The sequence below is a fragment of the Scyliorhinus canicula genome, chromosome 6, assembly GCF_902713615.1.
Source record: "Scyliorhinus canicula chromosome 6, sScyCan1.1, whole genome shotgun sequence".
Taxonomy (NCBI): Eukaryota; Metazoa; Chordata; class Chondrichthyes; order Carcharhiniformes; family Scyliorhinidae; genus Scyliorhinus; species Scyliorhinus canicula.
In genome coordinates, this window is record NC_052151.1 from 66,732,030 (window position 1) to 66,748,578 (window position 16,549).

Consider the following 16,549-nt stretch of genomic DNA (forward strand, 5'->3'; position numbering starts at 1 on the left):
GAAACATGACTTGGTGTGAGTTAAGACACGGACAGCGGAGTTTTAGATGATGTCACGTTTGCGGAGGGTAGAATGTGGCGACCAGCCAGGAATGTGTTAGAATAGTCAAGTCTAGAGGAAACAAAATACTGGATGAGGGTTTGAGCAGCAGGTAATGTGAGGTGGGGAAGAGATGAGAAATGTTGCAGAGGTGTTCTTAGCGATAGTTCAATCATGAGATCGGGAGCTCAACTTAGGATCAAATGTGACACCAAGATTGCAAACAGACTAACTCAGAGTCAGGGAGAAGAATGGGATCAGCAGTTAGACAATGGAGTTTGGAGTTGGGACCAAAATCATTGGCTTCAGTCTTGCCAATATTTAATTGGAGGAAATTTATGTTCATCCTGTACTGTATGTCAGATAAGCAGTCTGATAATTTAGCAACAGTGGAGGAATCAAAAGAGGTGGTGGTGAGCTGGAGCTGGGTGTCATCAGTGTATATGAGAAAATTAACACGGTCGACACGGGTGTCCATATTTTCATAATTGGTCCTTGATATAAAAAATAAATAAAAAATTGTTTTTATTTCCTCAGTGGTCCAGGAGAGTCCTTAATTAGGGCTGTTCTTTAGTGGAAGGTGAAGATGGCGGCACGGTAGCACAGTGGTTAGCACGGCTTCTACACAGCGCCAGGGTCCCAGGTTCGATTCCCAGCTTGGATCCCTGTCTGTGCGGAGTCTGCACGTTCTCCACGTGTCTGAGTGGGTTTCTTCTGGAAGCTCCAGTTTTCTCACACAAGTCCCGTAAGACGTGCTGTTAGGTGAATTGGGCATTCTGAATTCTACCTCAGTGTACCCGAACAGGCACCAGAGTGTGGCGACTAGGGGATTTTCACAGTAACTTCATTGCTGTATTGATGTAAGCCTACTTGTGACAATAATAAAGATAATAAAGATTATTATTAGTGGTAATTTCATTTCATTAGTAATCCAGCGGCCCAGGTTAATGCTCTGGGGACACGTGTTGAAATGCCACCACCAGCTGGTGGAGTTTAAATTCAATTAGTAAATCTGCAATTAAAAGATAGTCTAATGGTGACCATGAAATGATTGTTGTAAAAAAAACCATCTGCTTCACAAATATCCTTAAAGGAAGACATGCCACTGTTCTTATCTAATTGGCCTAAATATGACTCCAGACCCACAGCAAAGTGACTGACTTTTAAATGCCCTCTGAACTGGCCTAACAAACCACTCAGTTGTATCAAACCGCTACACAGTCTATAACAAGGAATGGAAGAAAGCGGACGGAACACCCAGTATCTACTTAGGCACCAGAAACGACAACAGCACATCTAATCCTGTCGACCCTGCAAAGTCCTCCTGAATAACATTTGGGTGATTGTGCAAAGATGAATGTGCAAAGATTGGGCAGCTGTCTCACAGACTAATCATTAACAGCCTGACATAGACATACTCAAGCATTCATACCTGACAGACATGTCCCAGAATCTACCATCACCATCACTGGTTATGTCCTGTCCCACCAACAGTCCATGCCTATCAGAGGTGGCAGCACAATGGACATGCCCTGGGAGTCCTCAACATTGACTCTGGACCCCATGAAGTCTCATTGAATAAGGTCTAATATGGGCAAGGAAATATTGTGCTAGTTACTCCTACCATGCCCCTCAAGTGATGCATCAGTACTCCTCCATGTTGAACACCACTTGAAGAAAGCAACTCAGGTGGCATGGGTACTGAATGTACTCTGGGTGGTGGACTTCAGTGTCCATCACCAAGAATAATTTGATTGCACCATGACTGACCGAACTGTCCAAGTCCTAAGGGATTAATTGCTGGAATGGGTCTTCAGCAGGTGGTGAACGTAAGAACTAAGAGCAGGAGTAGGCCACCTGGCCCTTCGAGCCTGCTCCACCATTCAATGAGATGATGGCTGATCTTTTGTGGACTCAGCTTCGCTTTCCCACCTGAACACCATAACCTTTTATTCCTTTATTCTTCAAAAAACTATCTTTATCTTGAAAACATTTAATGAAGGAGCCTCAACTGCTTCACTGGGCAGGGAAATCCATAGATTCATAACCCTTTGGGTGAAGACGTTCCTCCTAAACTCAGTCCTAAATCTACTTCCCCTTATTTTGAGGCTATTCCCCCAGTTCAGCTTTCACCCACCAGTGCAAACAACCTGCCTGCATCTATCCTATCTATTCCCTTCATAATTTTATATGTTTCAATAAGATCCCCCCCGCGTCCTTCTAAATTCGAACGAGTACAGTCCCAGTCTACTCAACCTCTCCTCGTAATCCTTCAGCTCTAGGATTAACCTAGCACCAGTACCTCCTTTCTCAGTTAAGTAGACCAAAACTGAACACAATACTCCAGGTGTGGCCTCACTAACACCTTATACAGTTGCAGCATAGCCTCTCTAGTCTTAAACTCCATCCCTCTAGCAATGAAAGACAAAACTCCATTTGCCTTCTTAATCACCTATTGCACCTGTAAACCAACATTTTTGCGACTCATGCACTAGCACACCCTGGTCTCTCTGCACAGTAGCATGTTTTAATATTTTATCATTGAAATAATAATCCCTTTTGCTGTTATTCCTACCAAAATGGAAAACCTCACATTTGTCAACATTGTATTCCATCTGCCAGACCCTTGTCCATTCACTTAAACTATCCAAATCCCTCTGCAGCGTTCCAATATCCTCTGCACTTTTCGCTTCACCACTCATCTTAGTGTCGTCTGCAAACTTGGACACATTGCCCTTGGTCCCCAGCTCCAAATCATCTATGCAAATTGTGAACAATTGTGGGTCCAACACTGATCCCTGAGGGACACCACTAGCTACTGATTGCCAACCAGAGAAACACCCATTAATCCCCACTTTTTGCTTTCTATTAATTAACCAATCCCCTATCCATGCTACTGTTTTACCCTTAATGCCATGCATCTTTATCTTATGCAGCAACCTTTTGTGTGGCACCTTGTCAAAGGCTTTCTGGAAATCCAGATTTACCACAACTATGGGCTCCCCGTTATCTACCGCACTGGTAATGTCCTCAAAAAATGTCACTAAATTAGTTAGGCACGACCTTAGGAAGTAGCAGTGCTCCGAAAGCTAGTGATTGGAAACAAACCTGTTGGACTTTAACCTGGTGTTGTAAGACTTCTTACTGTGCTAACTAATTTAAGCACAGGAACCAACAAGAGGGAAAACCCTATTTAACTTTGCCCTCACCAAGCCACCTGTCATAGGTGTCTTTGTCCATGACAGTACTGGCAGGATTGACCACTGCACAGTCCTTGTGGAGACAAAGTCCTACCTTCACATTGACGGTACCCTCCATTGTTTTGTGTGATACTACCATTGTGCAGAAAGGGATAGATTTTGAACAGATCTAGAAACTCAAAGCTGGGCATGATATGCTGTGGGCCATCAGCAGCAGCAGAATTGTATACAACCACAAGCTATAACCTCATGACCCAGAATAACCCCCATTTTACCATTAGCATCAAGCTGGGGATCAACCAAGTGTGAGAGAACTATAAAATAGATGTAAATATCTTCATGACTACTTCTAAAATGTTAAAAAGCTGGACAAAGACCTTTTGAAGATGGCTGAAACTATGCCTGTTTGTGACCTCTGAACAAAAGAAGCCAGCTGGTAGTTTCAAAGAAACTTGCACCCCATTATCACTGAAGAGACACATTCAATGCATTGCGGGCTGCACAAACCCAATTCCAGGTGAGCTATACAAAGGCCGTCTGCAGTTCTTTATCCAGTTGCCTACAAGACTGATTCATCTCTGCATTCCTATCCCATCATAAACAGGGGCTGTTTAGCACAGAGCTAAATCGCTGGCTTTGAAAGCAGACCAAGGCCAGCAGCACAGTTTGATTCCCGTAACAGCCTCCCCGAACAGGCACCGGAATGTGGCGACTAGGGGCTTTTCACAGTAACTTCATTGAAGCCTACTCGTGACAATAAGCGATTTTCATTTTCATTTTCATGTGAAGTCAACTCCACCAGAAAAGTGAATTATATCGCATTGGTTTTAAGCCAGCCGCCCTCCGTGAAGGAATACCTCATTGGACATTGATTCTGGACTCTGGAACCCACGTGAAACAATAGTTCTTTTCCCAGTGGTTTTTACCCTGTAAATCTTTCTTTTTCCGATCCCCCTCTTACTGTATGAGCACATAGGAGGCAATGTGACAACCCTCCTCCCACAGTTTGAGATTCTGCAAATAAACTAACCCATTGAGTTCATCCTATCTCAAGTTTGGTGAAGGGTGATTTAAAAAAATTGGATCACACCAAAACTGAGGATTTGGGAAATAAGCCACTGCTTATAAAGGGGGAGGCAAATCAAAACACCTTTCTGTTTACAGACGGATGGTGAGAGGAAAAATCAGGGCTGTTTAAATTAAACCCTCTCTTGTCCGTAACAGCTGGTTTAATGAAAAGTGCAGGATGGTATGCCAGAAGCAGCCCTAAGCATACCCAAAAATGAGGTGTCAACCTAGTGAGACTACAGTAAGAAGTCTTACAACACCAGGTTAAAGTCCAACAGGTTTGTTTCAAACACTAGCTTTCGGAGCACTGCTCCTTCCTCAGGTTCGAAAGCTCCGAAAGCTAGTGTTTGAAACAAACATGTTGGACTTTAACCTGGTGTTGTAAGACTTCTTACTGTGTTCACCCCAGTCCAATGCCGGCAGCTCCACATTATAGTGAAACTACAGCACAAGACTACTTGCATGCGAAACAGCATAAGCAGCATGCGATAGACACAGCTAAGCGATCCCACAACCAATGTATCAGATCTAAACTCTGCTGTCCTGCCGCATCCAGTCATGAATAGTGATGAATATTTAAATGAGGAAGTGGAGGAGGAGGCTCCACAAATTTTCCTCAATTGATGGGGTATCTCAACACATGCAGTGACCTCTACCACTTTGAAGGATAAGGGCAGCAGATGTATGGGAACATCACCATCTGCAAGTTCCCCTCTGATGTACTATCAGTTATGGTGAGACGAGAGTAGAGAGTAATCGAGGCTTTATTAAGCAGAGATGTGTAGCCTCCCGCAGCTGCTGCCGAAATGGCTGCAGCTCGGAGAGCACACACATTTATACTCCGCCGACTGGGCGGAGCCAGCAGGCATGGATCTACCCCCGTACCTGTAGTACAGGGGCCTTACCGTAATACCCTCGGATGCAGTATATAATACAACAGTGGTGACTGCCACATTCACCCCAGGTTAAAAATGAGTCCAGCGGGGTTGTTGGAAACTATTTACATACAGGTTGCTAACAATTTTTTGAAAGAGTCTACAAATTTAGACGGTCGGGCGCCTTGATCTGCCGTTGTGAGCGCCGCAGGTGTGGTGTTGATGCCGGCGTTGGTTTGGTCATCGGTGACTCCGGGAGTATGCCGACCTCATCTTCATCCACGGGTGGGACCAAGGGGAGGGTGGATCTTCCTGGAGCGGGGGCTGTGGTGGGGTGCGCCGGGAGAAGGGAGGGTGGTGCCGGGGGGGGGGGGGGGGGGGGGGGGTGCAGGGACCTAGCTGGTGCCAGGTCCTGAAGGGAGACTGTTTCTTGGCTGCCGTCGGGTTATGCTACGCGGGCGTAATGCGGCTTCGTGTGGAGTAGCTGTACCCTCTCAACCAACGGGACCGCCTTGTGTAGCCACACGCGCTTACGGGGGAGAACGGGTCTTGGAGCTGCCAGCCATGTCGGGAGCAAAACCCCCGGAGGTGGACTTCCTAGGGAAGGCAAAGAGACGTTCATGGGGGGTTTCGTTAGTCGCAGTACACAGGAGCGACCGAATAAAGTGAAGGGCATCGGGGAGGACCTCCTGCCAGCGGGAGGCCGGGAGAGTTCTGGACTTCCAGACCGTCCCATTCTCCCGCTCCACCTGCCCGTTTCCCTGGGGGTTGTAGCTGGTCGTCCTGCTCGAGGCAATGCCCCTATTGAGCAGGTACTGGCGCAGCTCATCGCTCATAACTGAGGATCCCCGGTTGCTGTGGACGTAGACGGGGAAACCAAACAGAGCAAAGGTGGTGTTAAGGGCTTTGATGACGGTGGCAGACGTCATGTCGGGGCATGGGATGGAGAAGGGGAATCTCGAGTACTCGTCGACCACATTGAGGAACCCTAAGGAAATGGTAAAGGTGGCCGTCCGCTTCAAATGCGGTGTATGGGTGGTCCGCCTTACGAATGGGGAGCTGGTGGTAGGCAGATTTCAGGTCTACTGTCGAGAAGCCCCGGTACTGTGCAATCTGATTGACCATATCAGATATGCGTGGCAGGGGGTACGCATCGAGCTGCGTGTACTGATTGATGGTCTGACTGTAGTCAACGACCACCCTGTTTTTCTCCCCAGTTTTCACCACTACCACTTGGGCTCTCCAGGTGCTGTTGCTGGCCTCGATAATACCTTCCCGTAGCAGCCGCTGGACCTCAGACCTGATGAAGGTCCTGTCCTGGGCACTGTACCGTCTGCTCCTGGTGGTGACGGGTTTGAAATCCGGAGTGAGGTTCGCAAACAGGGAGTATTGCTGTTCCTTCGGTTACTTGGAACTCCCTAACAGCACTGTGGGTGTTCCTCCAAGACAGGGAGACTGCAACAGTTCATCACCACCTTGTCTGTGGTAATTAGGAATGGGGAATAAATGCTGGCCTCACCAATGATGCCCATATCTCATGAGTTAATAAAAAAAATTATGGGATGCCATATTCCCTGGCGAAGATCACACTCACTCAAAAGCCTGCTGCCCCTCAGCCATTTTACACTGGACACAGGGTTAATTATTTGACCACATCTGGGGAAGAAAACCCACCTGAGAAAGCTGTCAGTCAATCCAATTGGTTGGCAGCTGTTTAGCCCAAGCAGCACCAGGTTGAGCGGTGGCCACTGCTGGGACTGCAGCCAATTCCAACAAAGGAGGGATCATGTGGCCAGACTGACAAGTAAGAGAGTATCGGTGGAACCCAGCAAGAGGGTTTGAGAGGCTAGTGGTGCAGGATTAAAGGCGGGGGTGGGATATGACCTTGGGGGCAGATGCCTCCGATAGGCACAGGAGGACTCTCCACCCCCCCCCCCCCCCCCCACCACCACCACCACCCAAAGGAAGTCCCCACATTAATTCACCATTTAAAGGCCTAGTTAGTCCAACAGACACCATCCCTGCCCACTGTAAAATGAGAGATGTGTTGATAGTGGGCGGGAGGATCATACGAAGGCCAGCCCTGTCAAACATTTTTGTGTCCTATTGGTTGTTCTTTCAATCGTTAATGTTGCCCTGCAGTCTCAACACTGTTGAGAGGTATTTTTTTTAAAAGGCCCCAGGGAATTTCATGATTTTAAAGTAGCTGAAAATTTCTGAGTAATTTTTAGGGTACTGAAGTGATAAGGCAAATATCCATGAAGACAAAACTCGTCTTGGCCCCTTTATGTCGGCATTTAGGGAAGTGACAATGAACCATTTTTTGAAAATTAGCAATGCCTGCTGCCTACATGGATTGACTATTCTTTAAAAGATTTCACCAAAAGGAAGTGGAAGTATTTGGAGGATTGAAGGCAGTTGTCCTATTTACTAGAGATAAAGTGTTGCTAACGTCAGGAGGAAAGAGGAGGGGCAGGAAGAGGAATCATTGGTTTCTGAACCATGGCAACAGGATATCTTTGGATAGTGAGATAGCACAGCAGGCACTGTTATTTATCAGACTGCAGCAGTTGACTGGAATGGCCATTGACTAAAAGGCTATAATTGTAGTTGAGAGTTGTTGGTCCTTTCATGCTCGAGCAAATGAGCTCTGTTTTATTACACAGTTGCCGTTGTAATTTTTATTTAATTGAATATGTGATAAAGCATTGCAGAGTGGCTACAAATAGTAGCACAGCATATTCGGCTGTGAGACACAATCACCACCTGTAAAATGTAATCGCACTTGAGTGCCCCTTTAGTAGGGTTGTGTTTTAATGCAATTTACCCAGAACTATTGGTGCCATATTTAATTTAGCAAAAGTAGATTTTTATTGAAGGGTGTCATTATTAAAACTTCAGTTGTGCTCGAATTTTGTGCTAGCTTATAAAGAGCTGTTTACAACTCAGCCTATTTACTTACTTACATTTTTTGTGCATGAGCCAAGTTGAATTATCTGCCGTATTGTTATAGAAGTCTGCCAGTTTAGCCAATTGTCAAACTGAAAATAAACATTTAAAACAACAAAATTATCCATGTTACATTTAGTTTTATGCATATACAACATTCAGGTCAGGTTTTAAAACTGAAGTTTTCTATCTTTTGCGAACTATTATGGAAGATTTATTTGGCAAATAATTTATGTATATCTCTCCCCACCCCGATAGATGAACATATAATTAAATTCACGACGTGTATTAAAGCCATGTGTAATGGCTGTTTCCAGAAGCTTTCCACAACCACAATTCAGGCTGGATGGCCAAGTTAGGGCTCATAACTGTTCTGGATAAAAATCAAATGGAAAAACAATCATGGCCAAGAGTGACAACATAAAGAAATCATAGAAATGATAGGGGGTCATGCAGACCTTTAATGATGGGGGGAGGTTGCCCCTCTGGCGTTGGTGGCTTGGAGTGTTGCCCATGTCTGCGGGGGTTGCAAGCCTAACTTTGAGATCTGGGCACCCCTCAAAAATGGCGCTCCGATCTCTGAAGAGCCAGTTCTGGCGGCGCCCTTAGTTCGCCACTGCAGAAGAAAATTCGAAGTGTGGGATTTTTCAGTGAAAAACTCCCGTAGCTCTAAAAAAATGACTAAGTCGGTGATAAATACAGATCTGGATCGCGCCCAAACACTCGTCGGGAATCACCCGGCGAAATCTGCCCAAAATTACACTTGGTCATTTTTTGGCAGAACCCAACTGGTCCACTAATGCACTTTAGGGAAGGTTATCTGCTGTTCTTACCTGGTCTGGCTTACTTGTGCCTCCAGATCCACAGCAATGTGGTTGACTCTTAAATGCCTTCAGGGATGGGTAATAAATGCTGGCCCAGCCAGCGACGCCCACATCCCATGAGGTGATGTATGGGTGTACTGGCTGCATAACACCATTTGAACTATAACCTTTTCATGACTACCTAAAGGGATGACATCACACCAATTGATATAAGATTGAAATTCTTGAGCACTGTGAAGCTGTGGACTGTTATTGGTGTACAGGGATCAAAAGCAAGAACTTGCATTTCTGTAGCATCTTTCTTGAACTCAGGATGCCCCAAAACACTTCACAGCAGATGAAGTACTTTCATTTGCATGGAAATGTGGCAGCTGACTTACACACAGCAAGATCCCACAAACAATCATGACTGACAAATTATTATTTTGGTGCTGTTGTTTGAGGGATAAATGGTGGCCTGGAAACCAAGAGAAACCAAAGTGCTCTGGGATCTTCATGTCCATCCAAGAGGTAATTGATTGATTTAATCGATTGTGTATGGAGTTTTTTTCCACTGGCAACAGATCTATTGTCAGCATCCAGCACCATAGGCCTTTGAGGTCTTGCAGTGTAGAATACTTTTGTATAGTGTAAGTACCCTCTCTGGATGCATATTACTGCAGTGTTAGGAAGATTAAGCTGAGTGGTGCAGTGTCCACTACAGTTGAAATAACCAACACTTTGAGAATTGAGGCTGATATTCATAAAGCTGGTGGAAACTCAAGAGAATTAAACTTCACGCCATTGGGCCTCAGACAAACTGAAGAGTAGAAAATACTGGCAACTATTAGCACAAATACAGTAGAGCTCAGTTGGTAATTGGGAAGGGGGGAAAGCCTTGTAGAGGGCATGGGGAATGAATTTAAGGCTGAAAGTTAACCTTTGATCTTGCAGCATTCTTATATTCATCCCCCATTTAAATAATCTACTGTACATAAAGTGCATTGAGACAGATTGGTCACTTGTAGGCAACTGGTTAACTTGTAGGGAGTGCAGTAAGATCAGAGTAACAAGCACATGTGGCAACAGTGAGAAAAGATGGAGAACACAGGCAACGTGAGGAGAAAAATAGAAAATGTGAGGGGGAGAGAATGTGGAGAATTGAAAGTTTCTCATAATGGAAGAGAACAATGTTTAGCAGTTACCCGAAATCTGCTCAGGAAATGGATGACCTAGACTTGCTTTGATTTATAAAGTTACATTGTAATTCAGCTCACTGAATTCTTTGTATTCTACAAAGCAAAAAGAAAAGTGTAATTCAGCCCAAAGTGGCACTGAGACATTCAACTGAGGTCATTTGAATAATTTTACAAAGAGTGGAAATAAGTGATCACATGTTATATAATTGAATACTGTGTGACCCAAAGTCATGTGAACAACCCTCCAGAAAGATGTCGGCCAGACCCAGCAAGTCTAAATGGGATGCCAGCTTGATATGGTCATCAATATGGTGCAAAGCAAAGCTCTTCTGAAATAGTGTCCCATGTGTAAACCAATGGTAGGTGGGAGAGATTTATTTAGAAAAACTTAGATCATAGAACTCAATTGGTTCAGTTGTGACAGAACCAAAATAGTTGTCAAGGAGCTAGAAAGGCTGCAATAGCGTAGCCAAACTTTGTTTCGCTTTATTGGTTGGGGCAACTTTTCCCTTTTACCATGGATGAAAAACAGGCTTCGTGATTCAGCTGCTCCAATGGAAATGAAAATTGAACTGGGCATAAAAGAGCTCAATTCATTAAGTACGCTGTTAAAAGTGAAAAGTCATCTCATAGAAATTGCAGCGCAGGAGTTAAGATATTCGGTCCATTGTGACTGTGCAGATACTTCAACCAGAAAATATGTACTATAATAAAAGAATAATACTGCGGATGTTAGAAATATGAAATAAAAACAGAAAACGTTGGATAAACTGAGCAGATCTGGCAGCATCTGTGGGTTCGACCCTGTATGACCTTTTTACAGAATGTCCAAAGATGTGCAGGTTACGTGGGATTGGCCATACTAAATTTACCCCTTAGTGTCCAAAGATGTGTAGGTTAAGTGGGGTTACAGGGGTAGGGCAGGGGAGTGGGCCTAGGTAGGGTGCTCTTTCAGAGGGTTGGTGCAGATTTGATGGGCCAATTGGCCTTCTTCTGCACTGTAGGGTTTCTATTCTATTATTGGAATATTATAATCCTACTGGCCTATTGAATTAGAAATTGCAATTTAAAATATGGTTTGCCATCTCTATTAATTCTGAAAATTTCAAAACTTTCACTTAAGTTCACTCATTCAGTTTGAGAGAATGGGCGCGATTTAATGTGCAAAAAACAGAGTCCGGTTTTGGGCGGGTATAGCAGGGTGTTTCCCGGCACTGAAAGACCCCGCAATCTCACGAGACTCCATCATTTATTTTGGCCACGGTCGGGAATGTCCCACAGAGGCAGCACTTACTTTAGCTCAGCTCGCCAGTACAGAAAGACTATTCATGAAAATGCCGCCCCGATCCTTCAAACCCCCTTCCCCCCACTCCTCCACCGCGGCCTCTGGAGCCCGCACATTGCCCTAACCTACCGCTTGAGGTTCCTCCACCCACCCTCACCCCACCTCTTAAGGGAAGAGCAATCCAGGCCTGATCCCTTGCCCGTGGAACATGGGTACCTTAGCATACCCAGCCTGGCAGTGCCAAGGTGCCCACGTGCCAGCATGAGCACCAGGATACCACCCTGTCCAGAGTGCAACCATCCGGGGGCCTCCAATGGCCGAGGAGACCCCAGGTGCCATTACATCTGGTCCACGTTTGTGTGGACAAGTACTAAACGGCACTATGGCAAGGTCTACCAGGTAATACCGTTTGCTCTCGGGCATCTGGAAAATCCGGCGTAGACATATTTAAATGACTCATTTGTTAATCTGGGTCATGCTTAGTGAGGGCGAGATCCAGATAACGAGATCTAAAAGGCGTTCCGAGCATTGTAAATCCCGTGAGAGGCCCCCTGCGAGATTAAACAGCCTTGTCACATCACCAAGTTGGGCGCGATGACACCATTAGATCGCGTCCAATAACTTAAACTTATTTGTAATTGAGAATTGAAATGAATTCATAGAATCCCTACAGTGCAGAAGAAGGCCATTTAGCCCATCAGGTCTGCACTGACCCTCTGAAAGAGCACTCTCCCGAGCCCCACTCCCCTGTCCTATCCCCGTAACCCAACCTAACCACATCTTTGGACTGTCGGAGGAAATCGGAGCACCTGAAGGAAACCCACGCACACACGGGGAGAGCATGCAAACTCTACACAGTCACCCAAGGCCAGAATTGGATCCGGATTCCTGGTGCTATGCAGCTGCTAATCACTGTGCCACCCCTTATTATTTTGTGTTGGAGAGTGTCAATTAGCTCAGTTTGCTGGATGGCTGGTCCGTGATGCGGAGCGTGGCGAACAGCGCAGGTTAATTTCCTGTACTGGCTGAGATTATTCATGAAAGCCCCACCTTCTCCTCCTTGCCCCTCACCTGAGGCATGGTGACCCTCTGTCAGCTCTCTCTCAAAAGTGGTGAGCAGCCAATGGTCCTCAGGGACTATGGCAATTTCCATTTTATTATTTTGAGTCTGTAGTTGCCACAGGAGAACCACAGATTTCTGGGGCGGGATTCTCCGCCCCCCGCCCCCCCGGCTGTGTCGGAGAATCGCCGGGCGGGCGACGTGAATCCTGCCCCCGCCAGCTGCCGAATTTTCTGGCGCCAGGGATTTGGCGGGGGCCAGAATTGCGCTGCGCTAGTCGGCGGCCGCTAGCAGCGGCCCCCCTGGTGATTATCCGGCCCGTGATGGGCCAAGTGGCCACCTGTTTACGGCCGGTCCCGTAACAACAGGTACTTACCGGCAGGACCTGGCTCTGCGGGTGGCCTCTGGGATCCTCGGGGTGCGCAGGGGTATCTGGCCCCGGGAGGTGCCCCGACAGTGGCCTGGCCCGCGATCGGAGCCCACCGATCCGCCGGCGGGTCTGTGCCGTGGGGGCACTCTATTCCTCTGCGTTGGCCGCTGTAACAGTCCGCAATGGCCAACACGGAGATGAACCCCCTGCGCGTGTGCTGGGGTGACGCCAGCACACACTGGTGCTCCCGCGCATGCGCCAACTTGCGCCGGCTGGCGGAGGCCCTTCGGCACCGGTTGGCGTGGCGCCAAGGCCCTTCTGCGCTGGCCGGCACGGCACAAACCACTCCGGCGCCGGCCTAGCCCCTGAAGGTGCGGAGGATTCCGCATCTTCGGGGCGGCCCAACGCCAGAGTGGATCACGCCACCCCTTAGTGCCGGAGTTGCCTGCCCCACCGGTTCGCAGAGAATCCCGCCCCTGTTTTCTTTTCCACTGACAGCATAGTGTTCAAGTAAAATATACAACTGACAGCATATAGCTGCAGATGGATGCAGAATTAAAATGTTGTCATGTGGATCAGCAGAATCCTTTACAACTTGTTGTCAGTGACAACATTTTGGCTGAAGCTGAAATATTCTGTGTTAAAACTGCTCAGAGTGGATGTTTAATTTAATTGTGGGCAAAGAGAATGATTGCATAAAAGAACATTTAGCTGTATTCCTTGTACTACTGTATGACCTCACTAGCTAATATTTTTTGAGTTTTGTAACTTGCAATACAGTGCAAACACTTTGTCCCTTGTTCTAACCACTTATTAAACAATCAAATATAAACTTGTCTTACAATGTAAAATTTATTTTCCAAAATGAATTAAGAGCAGTTTACAAAAACTGTTTTGACTTTTCTTTCCCAAACACAGCTTCTCTTTAAAGGCAGTGCTCCTACAATACAGGCACACTTACTGACCTTGACATTTATTTCCATTTGACTGGGGCCTATAATGAATGTGATGTTTTAGAGTCTTTGAGCTGTCTGCCATATGTACTCCACCCTTAATGACAGTTAAATGTGATTCAGGGTGAACTTTGTCATCAAACAGGAACTATGTTTATATGCAGACACCACTGGGATATGCCAAGTAGCCAAACATCCGCTCAGGAAATGTTCCTTTTGGGAGGCTCCGTTGATGTCTGTAGATCTATGTAGATCTACAGCGTTTTTGTCTGGAATGGGCAGACATTTTGTCTTGGAGTCTGCAGAGAAATAGGTGTCGCCATTGACTCAATGATGGTATTCACGCCCCTTGAGTCAGCAGGTTGTGGATTCAAGACCGACTCTAGAGACTTGAAGATAGAAACTTGGCTGACATTTTAGTGCAGTGTTGTGAAAGTCGGAGAGGCTCTCGGGTGGATGTTAATATCCTATGGAAGATGAGCAGGGATGTCCTGGTTAACAATTAGCCTATCCATCAGCCAACACCTAAAGGAGACAATGTGATCATTTATTCCATTGCTGTTTGCAAGATTTTGCTGTGTTTGGCTTCCATGTTTCCTACATTGCAACAGTGACAAAAACAAGTGGGAAACTGATTGTAGGCATTCGGCTCCAAATTAAGTCAGTGTTTTGCCTTTTGGATAATCTGATTTATGCTGTCTTTTCATCATTGATGGAAGATGCTACTGCACAGAAATTCAGAGACTGGTTCATCTTTTCTCCTCAGTGAAGCTTCAGTGACTGATATGGTGCCTATTTGTATTTTGTCTTTTATTACTTTCCTGTGGCATTACTTGCTAATTTCCACTGATTCAGTCTATTTATGACAAATTGCCGCTTGGTTGAATCCTTGAGAATAATATAATTAGAAGTGTTTTTTTCAAAGTGTTAAAATGTGAAATTCGTACAAGACCCAGTACATTTAACAACAAGTTTGTCACAGTGGAAAAATAACTAGCCCAGTATAGTATGCCAGTAAACAAATTATTATGCTCTTCTGTGCCTTTATGCAATAACTGCTTGTTTGATCTATTTACAATCCTATTCCAATGGGCACCTCAGGCTTTGTATGGAATCCGGTCTCTTTCCTGTAAAATTACTGCCCATATTTAACTCAAGGATCTGTGTACATATTTTTGAGTTTCCCTTCTGTATTATTAAATAACCTTGTCAATATATCAAGAGAAAGGGGCATAAGCATTTTCAAAGTTGTAACATGTTCATTGAGGCCAAGACATAATTTAAATTTACAAACCAACTAGATAGTGCAAGGAAGATGATGGGTTAGAATTCCTAAGAATGAGTCAAATTAGCTAAAACACCATCTACCAAACTCTCGTATTCACTTTAGTTGATATCTCTGAAGCGGATATTCAAGATATTAGAATATACTCTGGGTGAGGTTTTTCAGTGTCCTTCACCAAGAGTGGTAGTGCCACTGCTAACTGAGTTGGCTGAAACTTGAAGGATGTAGCTAACTGACTAAGCTTACAGATAGTGAGAGGACAAAAGGCAATAACCTACTTGACCTTGTCCTCACCGATTTACCCGCCATAATGGGAGAGTGGCCACTTCACCATCTTTGTGTAAATTGAGTCCTGTCTTCATGTTGACGATAAAAACATCAGTTTATATCATGCTACTCCTATGCTAGATGCAGTAGATAAAACTTATTTCTAGCAGCTCAAAGCTGAGTATACGTGAGGTGTTGAATGGCATTTGCAGAATTGTATATTTCACCACACGCTAGATGCCTGAGGAGCAACCATGACTCATTCAAACTGAGGCCATCAAGCTTGCCTGCCATGTTCCAGACTAGACTTACTAGATGATTTAGATGGAGATGATGGATACTCTCCAAAATAACTTCATTGTAGTTTGCTGGGAACTAGCAAGGAACTGCACAGTGAGGTGCATTCAACAATTTGAACCATCACTCAGTAGACCGTAGGCCTCTCAAAAACAATTTTGCTCCTTCAACAGATCTAGGTGGTACGTGTAATTTGCTCTCTCGCGGTTCTCACAAATCTTGGTAGGGAATACCATAATGTTGACTTGGCCAGAGAGGTCCAGTAACCGCTTGATGAAAACCAGACATGTCAGAGAAAAAGCCCATTGGGAAAGACCCAGGAAATGGAAGAACAGCTCCTGCTGGAAAAATCAGGATCAAACTAGCAGGGACAGCTTTTCCTTATCTAAAATCAACAACCTCCCCTGAAACCATGGCATCACATCGAAAAGAGCCTCCTCTCCTCCAGCATCTTCTGACTTTCAAGTTAATTTCACAGGTGATCACAGGCCCAGCAAAGTAAGTCAGACATTAAGGACCCAATTTTAACTCTGTGTAAGTGACTGGGGTTTTCAGTGAGTTGAAACAGTCCCTAAATCTTGAAAAGTTTGGAAATGCTCACAAAGGCAGGTAGCATCTATGGACAAAAACAGCCGAGTTAATGGGCGAGATTTTCCGGTCCCCGAGCCCATGTTTCTCGGCTGCGCGTGTTCAATCTCTTTGAAGGTTTCCTATTTGAAGCTTACACTACATACAGCCGGAAGCAGGTGCTACAGTACTGTGTGCATATAAGTGTGCATATTAGATGGGGTTACTGGGGTACGGGGAAAAGGTGGAGGTGTGGGCTTAGGTCAGTTGATCTCTCCATGAGCCGGTGCAGAGTTGATGGGCCGAATGGCCTTCGTCTGCACTGTAAATTC

At 45.5% G+C, this 16,549-nt stretch overlaps 1 protein-coding gene across 1 annotated transcript in view; it reads left to right on the plus strand.

Moving 5' to 3' along the window:
• Positions 1–16,549, plus strand: part of LOC119967204 (cAMP-specific 3',5'-cyclic phosphodiesterase 7B-like) — a 211,383-nt gene that overhangs the window by 124,839 nt on the left and 69,995 nt on the right. The gene's annotated exons all lie outside the window — the stretch shown is intronic.